The sequence below is a fragment of the Suricata suricatta genome, chromosome 3, assembly GCF_006229205.1.
Source record: "Suricata suricatta isolate VVHF042 chromosome 3, meerkat_22Aug2017_6uvM2_HiC, whole genome shotgun sequence".
Classification (NCBI taxonomy): domain Eukaryota; kingdom Metazoa; phylum Chordata; class Mammalia; order Carnivora; family Herpestidae; genus Suricata; species Suricata suricatta.
In genome coordinates this window covers 99,812,701-99,822,428 of record NC_043702.1, presented here as the reverse complement: position 1 = coordinate 99,822,428, position 9,728 = coordinate 99,812,701, and the positions used below count along the sequence as shown (strand labels likewise).

General features: G+C 51.5%; 1 pseudogene; it reads right to left on the bottom strand.

Annotated features, from left to right (window-relative positions):
* Positions 1-929: 929 nt before the first annotated feature.
* Positions 930-9,728, bottom strand: part of LOC115287045 — a 9,417-nt pseudogene continuing 618 nt past the window's right edge.

Here is a 9,728-nt window from a genome sequence, read left to right as displayed (position 1 = left end):
GAGACAGAGTGCAAGGGTGTAGAGAGACAGAGAGAGACAGAATGTGAGTGGGGGAGGGGCAGAGAGAGCAGGAGACACAGAATCCAAAGCAGGATCCAGGCTTTGAGCTGTCAGCATAGAGCCCAACGTGGGGCTCGGACTCATGAACCGAGAGATGATGACCTGAGCCGCAGTCGGACGCTCTACCTACTGAGCCACCCAGGCACCCCAAGCTAAGTACTCAAAACTGCTGTGTGATCCTCCCAGACTCTTGCAGAAACCCCTCTTACTCTGAAAAGGTATCCTAGTTTCCCTTTCTAGGTGGAGAAACTGAGGCTTGGAGAGGAGGAGTTTCATTCTGAACCTCAGTCTCTTCATCTGTAAAACGGGAATGGGAATAGTACCTGACTTACATGGATATTTTTGGATTGAATGAGATAAGGTATAGGCAAAAGTCAGCCCAGTGCCTACACATAGTAAGCACTCAGTTAATGCAGCGGGTGCTATAGTTTGTTATTACTGTCACACAGCTTTGCACCAGCCATTCCACTCATCTCTTTCATCGCCCTCAGGAATTCCAAGGGTGGATGTATGACCTGATTGTGGGCTGCGGTGGGCCTCTGCCCTGTGGTCAGCCTCCCCGTGACTTTGCTGAGACAGGGTCACAGTGATGGAGGTTGGCCAGGGGCCAGGAGGGGAAAAAAGCTGTCACAGCTCTCGCCATCCACAGGGACCAGCCAGGATTTCCTCTCACAAACCTTTAGTCCTGGGAGGCTGAAGCCTGTCCACTCACAGATGCTCCGGACAGATAAAGAGCTGTCCCCGCCCAGGCCCCACTGCTGGGTGGGTACTCCTGATTTATGGAGAAATTCCTCTGTGTCAGACATGACCTTGCCTTTTCTCTGCTGGTATCTGCCGGACAGCCCCTGGCAGGGCCCCTGGCCGTTGGGTCACTTTTCTGTAGGGCAGTGGAGAAGGGGGTCAGGACACACCCACCCACCCAGCCACCCACCCACACACACACACACACACACACGCATTCCTCTCTCTTTCTCACCCATACTCTCTTCCACACACACTCACACTCATATTTGCTCTCAGGCATCGAGGGGGCAGCGAGGGGCTGCCTTCTCTCTGTGGGCTCCCAGATCAGCGCTCTGTTCTGCTATGTGCCCTGGGGGGAGAGGTAGACAGACGGATGGATATAAGAATAGTGGAGTGTGTATTCTTCGGTGCACTGGCTCAGCCTCTGTCTCTTAAGTGCCTACTGCATGCGGGCTCTGCTCCAGTTTTGGGGGAGAACAGGACTACACAGAGCCTGCTCTCAAAGGTCCACCCGTCTGGCTGATGCATAAATGAGCAGAGGGAGAAAGGAGGCTCTGGCACTCACACCCCCATTTCGTGGGGGAAACCCCCCTTCATCCGGGGACAAGCCAGAGTGAATGGCGGGGACAGACGGCTGCATCTCCTTGTTCAGGTCCCAAAGCAGGAAAGGACTCGGGTGGCACAAGTGAGCCCCACCTTGTGCTTGCATGGACCTGGATGGGTGCCTCCCTAAATGCCATGCCCGGGGGCCTGAGGCTGCCTCTGCTGAGTCCTGCTGCCTTCGGAGAGGACACTGGGCCTCCGGAAGAATTCTCATCAATCCAGGGCTCCGGGGAGACACGGTGGCTGCCCTGGGAGCGTCCCCCTGAGCGTGGGACAGAGCAGGCCCATCCCAGTGCTGACAGGCAGGTGGGGGGCGACGTTGACAGGAGCTGACGTTTACGCCTGGCTGGTGTGCCCAGTTGCACCAGAGCAGCCTGCAGATTCACCACACCACTTCATGGAGGGGACAGCTCCCCCAGCCCTTAGATGAAAGCACAGGTGCTGACAGAGGGAGAGGGGCTTGCCTGACAGCACACAGCAGGTAAGAGGCAGGGCAGGGTTCAAATCTTCTCCTCTGCCCTTTGCAAAATGTGGCTCCAAGCAGTAGAGTTATAGGGATTGTGGCAGCCAGAGGGGTTTGGGACAGAGGGCTGGGGACAAGCCTTGGGAAATGTATTCACTGATGGGGAGGGGATGGGAAAGAAGGCTTGTGTTCAGGGGGTGGAGGTGGGCTGAGCCTGAGCAGGTGCTGGACATTGACTCCAGGACCCTGCAGGGCTAGGCTGAGGGTATGTAATCTAGCCCTCACTGTACACATGCTATGAGACTTGGCTCAGAGGAACACTTGTTGCTTAGGGCCACACCCCATGGTGGAGGCAGAGGCAGAGCTTGAAGAGAATCATAGCAAACACCAGGAAGGAAAAAAAAATCCCAAAGCAATATTTCAGTCCACCAGGTAGTGCAGTTAAAATGAAGTAGCCACTCCAGTTATTTGGTCTCTGGTAGGAAAACAAACGTCCACGTGACCTCCTCCCCTCCCCCCGCGCCCAGTCTCACCTGCTCCTGGCCCCTCCTAGTCCCCCCCCCCCAGCCAAATACCCAAGATCCAGGGGAACAAAAACGCTGGGGGAAAACCCTAGGCCGACTGTCCTGAAGCTGAAAGTCAAGTTGCCAAAATAAACTCCTTTTGTCTTTCTTCATTTTTCCGTGTTTAAATAATAATAATCTGAAAATGAAGTCATTGTGTTCACCAGTCAGCCTGCCTGGCGTCGCCTGCAGTGCCCCAGGCAGCCCTCTGGTGGGGGCACCGTGGCCCATCTCCCTGGCTCCTACTTGGGGGCTCAGCCCCCCACTCTGGCATGGCCCCCTGCCCCTCCCCCCATGTCTCATCAAAACGTGTCCATCCCGTGTGCTGTTCTCTCAGAGTCCAGTTCCCTGCTCCCAGAAGGGGCCACCCCTCCCCAAGGCCTGGTCTCTCCTTGGTGGCTCCAACTCTTTCTTTTAGAGATGGGTGGCCTCAGAGGCAGAATTCCCCCTCACCCCCCCAAGGAGTGGATGAGTCTCCAGCAATGGAATCTGGGGCCTGGGAGCCGCTAGGTGGGGAATCTTTGTACGGAAGAAGGGTGGTTGGAGACCTTGAGCTCGAAACCCACTCCCTCTGGCCCTTCTGCTCTTCATCTGTCTTCCACGACAGGCCGGGCAGGTGTCCTGCCCTCGGCCTCCATGGTGCAGGGAGATGCCCCTTGCCCAGCTGACCGTGCAGGCTGCCTCCCACTGCCTTCTCTTCTCAGCAGTGGCATTCCTGGGGCAGTCCCTGGAGGGTCTTATTCTTAACTTCCCTCCCCCCTGCAGGGACTGCAGTCTCTGGTACACAGTAGGTGCTCCATGGTGGCCTCAGAGCTGAGGAAGGAAACCCTGAGCTCTGCCTTCCAGTCCATGTCCTTGGCAGTCACCTCTTGTGCGTTTCTTCCCTCTTGGGGCTCCCCCTACCTGCTCGGACCCTGGCACTTGCAGGAAGCGGGGAGAGGCAGTGCTGGGGGTGGGCCATCAGACAGCCATGTGGCTATGAGCCCTTGCTGGCTTCTAGCTCCTTGTTGGACAGATGGGAGTAACAGCATGTCACCTCTTACGGTGCAGGGGCCATCCGAGGAGGTAATGCGTGTAAAGTGCTCAGTCGGGCTCCTGTTCATAGTAGGAGCTTAATGATGGAAGGTTCTACTGCGTTTATGATCTGAGAAGGCAACACGACTAAGAATTTCCTGCACACGAGCCGTGAGCCCAGCACTGGGCTGAGAGATTGATGCTGGTGCTATGTGTTGGGGGCGTTTACTGTGCCCATTTTACAGGGCACAAAGCTAAGCCTTCTTCATAAGCGGCCAGGCTGGGCCTGAGTTCAGTAGTATCATCTTTCACGTGCTGGGGCTTCCTGCATGAAGTCCTTGAAGCCAGAGCTTGCTGGCCTGGGCTGGGAACGCAGATGTTCTCCTTGCCGTCGGTGTGTGCCGGGGTGGTGGGGGGAAGGTCCACGGCCTGCACAGCCTCCAGCCAGGACAATACAGGCACAAATGCACGGGTACACAGGCACACACGCACAGACATCCGTGTAGACACACAGGTGCACGTGCTCGCACACCTGCGCACAGGGGAGGTGAAGGCTCTCGCACAGGCAGATGCTGACCCTCTCTGGGTGGGGCGGGGGGGGGGTCTGCTGTCCTTGTTAACCAGGGGCCGATTTCTGGCTGGGAAGAGAGAGAAGGGTCCCAGAGCGTGGGCTGGGATGTCCAGCTGCCTCTGGAGGGTGGGCCCGGCTGGCCACGTGGACACAGGGCTCACTGAATTCTGCAAATAGGAGGCCCATCCTAGACCTGCTGGACTGGAAACTGCTGACCTTAGGTGGCTGGGCCCGGTTGCTCACTTCTGACCTCTCTGGGAGCAGGAGGGCAAGCATTGGCTTAGGCGTTGAGCCTGACTCAAGGCAGGACGGTAACAGGCTGGGGAGGCCCTCATGTGCCGAGGGTTCAACAGCTCGACCTGCCAGTGCACCTGGAGGTGTGCCCCCTCCCCCAAGTCCCAATGGCTTGCTCACCGAGCCCACCGACCTCCTCCGGCAAGTGGAAAGACATGGTGCTCTAGCCAGTGCTGACCAACAGAACTTTCTACAGTGACGGAGCTATTCTGCCTCCCCACCTTCCAATGGGGCTGCCAGTGAAGTTACAGAGCCCAGAACTGAAATTTTAATTCAATTTCATTCAATTTAAATTTAAGTAGCCATGTCAGGTAGCGGCTACAGCACTGGATCGTGTGGCTCTAGATGTCAGCAGGTGGGAGGGACAGAGGGCCTGAGTTCTGGGGGGGGTGCAGGGCAGGGCTCGAGCCCAGCTCGTCTGCTCAGTGGCCAGGACCCACTCATGTTCATGGAAGGGCACCCCCCCCCCCAGGACCCGATACCAGTGTGGGTTCTCAGGTCAGCACAGGGCCCTCGAGTCACCTGCCTGGACTCAAGTCCTGGGCTGTGGGCGTGCCTCAGTTCCCCCATGGGTAAAGTTGGGGCAAGAGTGGTGCAGACTTCTAGTAAGTGCCCTGAGTGTTAGCGGCGAGTTAACAGAAGTGTCAGAAGGCAAACTCCTAAACCCTGCAAACTGGGATTTTCTGACCATCGCTGACGGAGGCTAGCTCTCGGGGCTCTAACATCCTCGGCTTGGAAGTGGGGTACAGGGGGCTGGCCGTGTTCGTGGATGCAAGCCTAGCATTTAACAAGGATCTCTCCAAGCAAGGGGGCTCTGGTCATCCAGGGGCCCTCCTTTCTTATTAGGGATAACATTCCTACCAACTCTCAAAGCAAATCCTTAAGAAGTGGGAGAAAAATGTGAATTCTCTTTAATTAAAATTCCTTCCCAGCACATCCACCTGGGCAGGCAGGCCCCTGGCTGCTAAGGGACTTGCAGGTCTGTAGGAGCTGGTTCCGGTGGGGCTGGCGAGGACCTGAGGGATCCGAGGGACCGAGTTCAGGGAAAGCATCCGGCACCCACGCAAGGGGCATGAGCCAGGGCTCCCTGGACTCACACTGCAATCGCCTGTCCTTCCCGTGACAGAGACGCAGCATCTCCTGGTCCCTGCAGCGAACCAGAGCATCCTGGCACCTGATCTCTAGGCCTTCCAGAAGACCTGCATAGTGAGGACTTTCATTACCAGTCCGCAGTCTGCAGAGCTCAGGAACAGAGCAGTGATGTGACTGCCCCAGCCGCAGAGTGGGTGCACGACCGGGGCTGCCAGATGTATAGGCGGGAGCTGCTCACTGTGTCAGGATGCCTGGGTCAACAGCCAAAATTCCTCAGGGGCAGCGACCGTGAGAGGCACTTGTCCAGACACAAGGCACAGAGTCATAAACCAAGACCTTTTCTGTTCTCGTCCTTTTTTAAAGAAGCACAGTAGGCCTGTCTCATCCAAATGCACGTTGTCCTTCCTCCGTGGGTAAGACAGCGCTGCCTGCAGAGGCATCGGTCACCCTCACTGTCCTGGGGCTTCTTCCGGAATAAACGCCGGCATCCATCCGTGAGCTACCGTTCCTGTATCGCCACATCTTGTTTGCAGCAAACCAGCATTGCCCAGACTGGCCCCCACCCTCGATGAGTGAGTTTACTGTTGGTGAGATACCAACTGAATGCTTGGAGGATGCTATTTAAAAAGGAGCTCCAGGAGAACCTGGGTGGCTCAGTTGGCTAAACATCCGACTTCACATCAGGTCATGATCTAATGGTTCATGGATTCGAGCCCCACGTCGGGCTCAGTGCTGACAGCTAGGAGCCTGGAGCCTGCATTGGGTTCTGTGTTTCCCTCTCCCTCTGTCCCTCCCCTGGTCATTCTCTCTCTTTCAAGAATAAATAATAAACATCAAAAAATTAAAAAAAATCTTTAGAAACCTCACTATTGTGGGGATGTTGTTAGGACATTGTCCCCTCAGCCCATGAGACCCACTTTATTTGGAACCATAAGAGAAATTGCCTTCGGATCTCAAAGTCAAGAAAGCCCATTCTTCTGGACAATCAACTTGTTTATATCTTGTGGAATCTGAGCATCTTGAAGCTGACCATTTTCCTTCTTTGCTTTGGCCACTAGGAAGCTCAGGATTATATATGGAGCCCACTTTTGGCACTACAGTGTATGCATATTAGGGCTGTGCCCTGTTTCAGCTGAAACGTTCATGGCCCCCTCTGACCATTTACTTACTTCATATTTTCTTGTTCACACACCTTTGCAAAAATCACCTCAAATCCATTTGCAATGAGAGCAAGGTAAACCTAAATAGCAAGTTATTAGAGATTGTCCAGGCCATTTGCCAGGTTAGGTCTGGGGTGGTTTTGGTCATTTTCAAAATGGATCTCGATCTGGAAATCTCCCTGCAAGATAAGTGCTTGGCCTCCCATGTGAAGAGTGTGAAGGAAAAGACACACTTGAACGTAGGATGTCTTAGGACTTTGCTGACAAGTCGTGTGCTTAGGTTACAGTCAAATCTGGTAAATAGGGTTGGGTCAGGCTGTGCACAGAGTCAGGACGCTGGGTTTATAGTCTTCATGCTGGTGCAGCTGTGTAACACCAGAAAGGTTGCTTCACCTCTCTGAGCTTTGTACCGCTGATACGGGGAGGCAAACATGACCCCCAGCCCTGTTTAAACAGCTTACATGGGATTTCTATGAATTACCATTGAGGGTTTGGAAGAGCTGGAAAGAGAGACACATCATAGGCTGGCTTACCCAGCCTGTGACCTGGGGGGTTGGGTTGGACCCTGGGGTAGAATTTATACCTCTGGGGTCTGGATCTGAGTGATATAATCCAAACTTAACCAATAGCGGGTCACAGAATTTTGGAATTCTGCTTCAGCCCACACAATTTATGGTAGCTTTGCAACCCCCACCCAGAAGCGTCTGTCACTCACCAGAGTTGTCCCCACTGGGTGCTTGCCCAACCCCCTCCACAGGCCCGGCAGGTAACCAAAGGCTAAATTTAGGATATTCCATGTTAGTTTGGTTTAGAAAGCTAAAACCAACCATATGAGAAAATCCCTAACCATGCTAGGTGGTTTTCACCTTCCTCACAATCTGGGGTCTCTCAGGTCACATTTCCATTTTCCCCAGGCCTGCCAGGAAGCCCGGAACAAAATGCAAATTTCAACTATGATAATTTTATAGATCACTGTTACCTGGAGTTTTATGTTTCTATTTTTTATCCCCACCACGAGCCCTGACTCCTGACTTTTATTTCTATTTTTCTGGTTTTCATTTGTTTTTCTAATTCATATTTTTGAATTATGTGAACAGCACATAAGCATATTCTACTTGTAAAAAAAAAAAGAAATTGAACAGGGAAACCACCTTTTTGCTCCTCTTCTTTCAGCAGCCTAATCCCCCTCTGCTCCCTGGGGGGCCACTGCATGGACACGTACACCTGCCTGAGAAAGTGTGTGGTTGTCATGGAGAACTGCATGTCCTCACCCGGGTGTAATCATGGCGGTCTCCCTGTGTGACTTGCTGGTTATCTAATGCGGTGTGTTATTTCATTGTGTGGCCTTATCATAATGTATTTGACCAGCCCCCTATCGGTGACATTTAGCTTGTGTCTCCTGCTTCTGCTCTTATAAATAACGCTGTCTTATGGGGCGCCTGTGTGTCTCAGTCAGTTGAGTGTCTGACTTCGGCTCAGGTCATTATCGCACAGTTCTTGAGTTCAAGCCTCGCGTGGAGCTCATACGAGACCCCTTCAGATCCTGTCTCCCTCTATCCGTACCTTCCACTGCTCACGTTCTCTCTCCCCCTCAGAAATAAATAAACATTAAAAAATATAATGCTGTCATGGGGCGCCTGAGTGGCTCAGGTGGCGTCTGACTTTGGCTCAGGTCACGATTTCATAGATTTGTGAGTTCAAGCCCCGTGTTGGACTCTGGGGTAACAGCTTGGAGCCTGGGGCTTGCTTCAGATTCTTTGTCTCCCTCTCTCTGACCCTCCTCTGCTCATACTCTGTTTCTCTCTCAAAAATAAATAAACATTTAAAAAATATGTAATGTTGGTATAAGCAAGTGTGTATATACCTCCCTGCATGCATGGAAAAATGTTTCTGATCGGTATGTATCAAGAAGTGGAAGAGTTAGGTCATGGTACGTGAGATTTAAAATTTGAAAAGTCGTCTTGCCAAATCGCCTCCCACTGTGGTTGTAGGTGTTTACTCACCCATGTGCAGGGCAGGGGAACGTCCGTTTCCACATCTTCTCATGCTTGGGGTCCTCACGCTTGCTCATTTCTGCCCCTCTCCCGCGAGAGCATCAGTATTGCATTGTGGTTCTCACTCTCACTCCCTGGTTGTTAGTGACGAGGGGTCTCTTGTCAGATTTCTCCTACTTTCCTCACTGTGGTTCATATTCCTGGTTCGTTTTCTGTTGGGTTGGTGGTCTTCTGTTGTTGCTGTGGGCTTACAGGCGTTCTTCACATATTCTGAATATTAATTATATAATTAATATTCCCCATAGTCTTTTAAACATTTTTTATAATTGATTGAACTTTGGTTATGGTGGTTTTTTGGCATGCAGAAATTTCAGGGTTTTTTGTTAAGGTAGAATTGACATAACATTATATTATCTTCAGGTATACAATGTAATGATTCAATATTTGTAAATATTGCAAAATGATCACCGCCATAAATCTAGTTAACATCCAGCACCGTGTATGGTTACATTTGTTCCTCATGATGAGAACTTTAAAAATCTACTCTTCTAGCTATCGTTTTTTAAAGTTTATTTATTTTGAGAGAGGGAGAGAGAGGGGAGAGGGAGCGAACATGAGCAGGGGAAGGGTAGAGAGAGAGGCAGAGAGAGAGTCCAAAGCGGGCTCCATGCTGTCAGCACAGAGCCCGACGCAGGGCTCAGTCTCACAAACCGTGAGATCATGACCAGAGCCAGAATCGAGTCAGATGCTTAACCGACCGAGCCACCCAGGCGCCCCATCTCCTACTACTTTTAAATATGCAATGCAGTATTATTAATTTGTTATTTGATAATTCATAGCTCACCATGACTTATTTTTTTAAAACTTTTTCACTTTTATTAAAGGCTTTGATGAGAACTCATAAAATGTCATGAAATCCTATTTGCTATACAAATAAACATCTACTTCTGAGTAGGAGACATATGTCATACGAACCATTTTAATGTGTAAACAAATTCTGAATTCTTACTATAAATATTTGGCTAAAATATGAAACATTTTTGCAACTAAAATGACAATGTAGTTTAAGATTTAAGAAATGTCTCCTGGAAAAAGTGGGAATTTTTCCTTTTGCCAGATAAACAGTTACAATTAAGGTGCCATAAATGAGACAAAGCTAGGAAGGAGCAT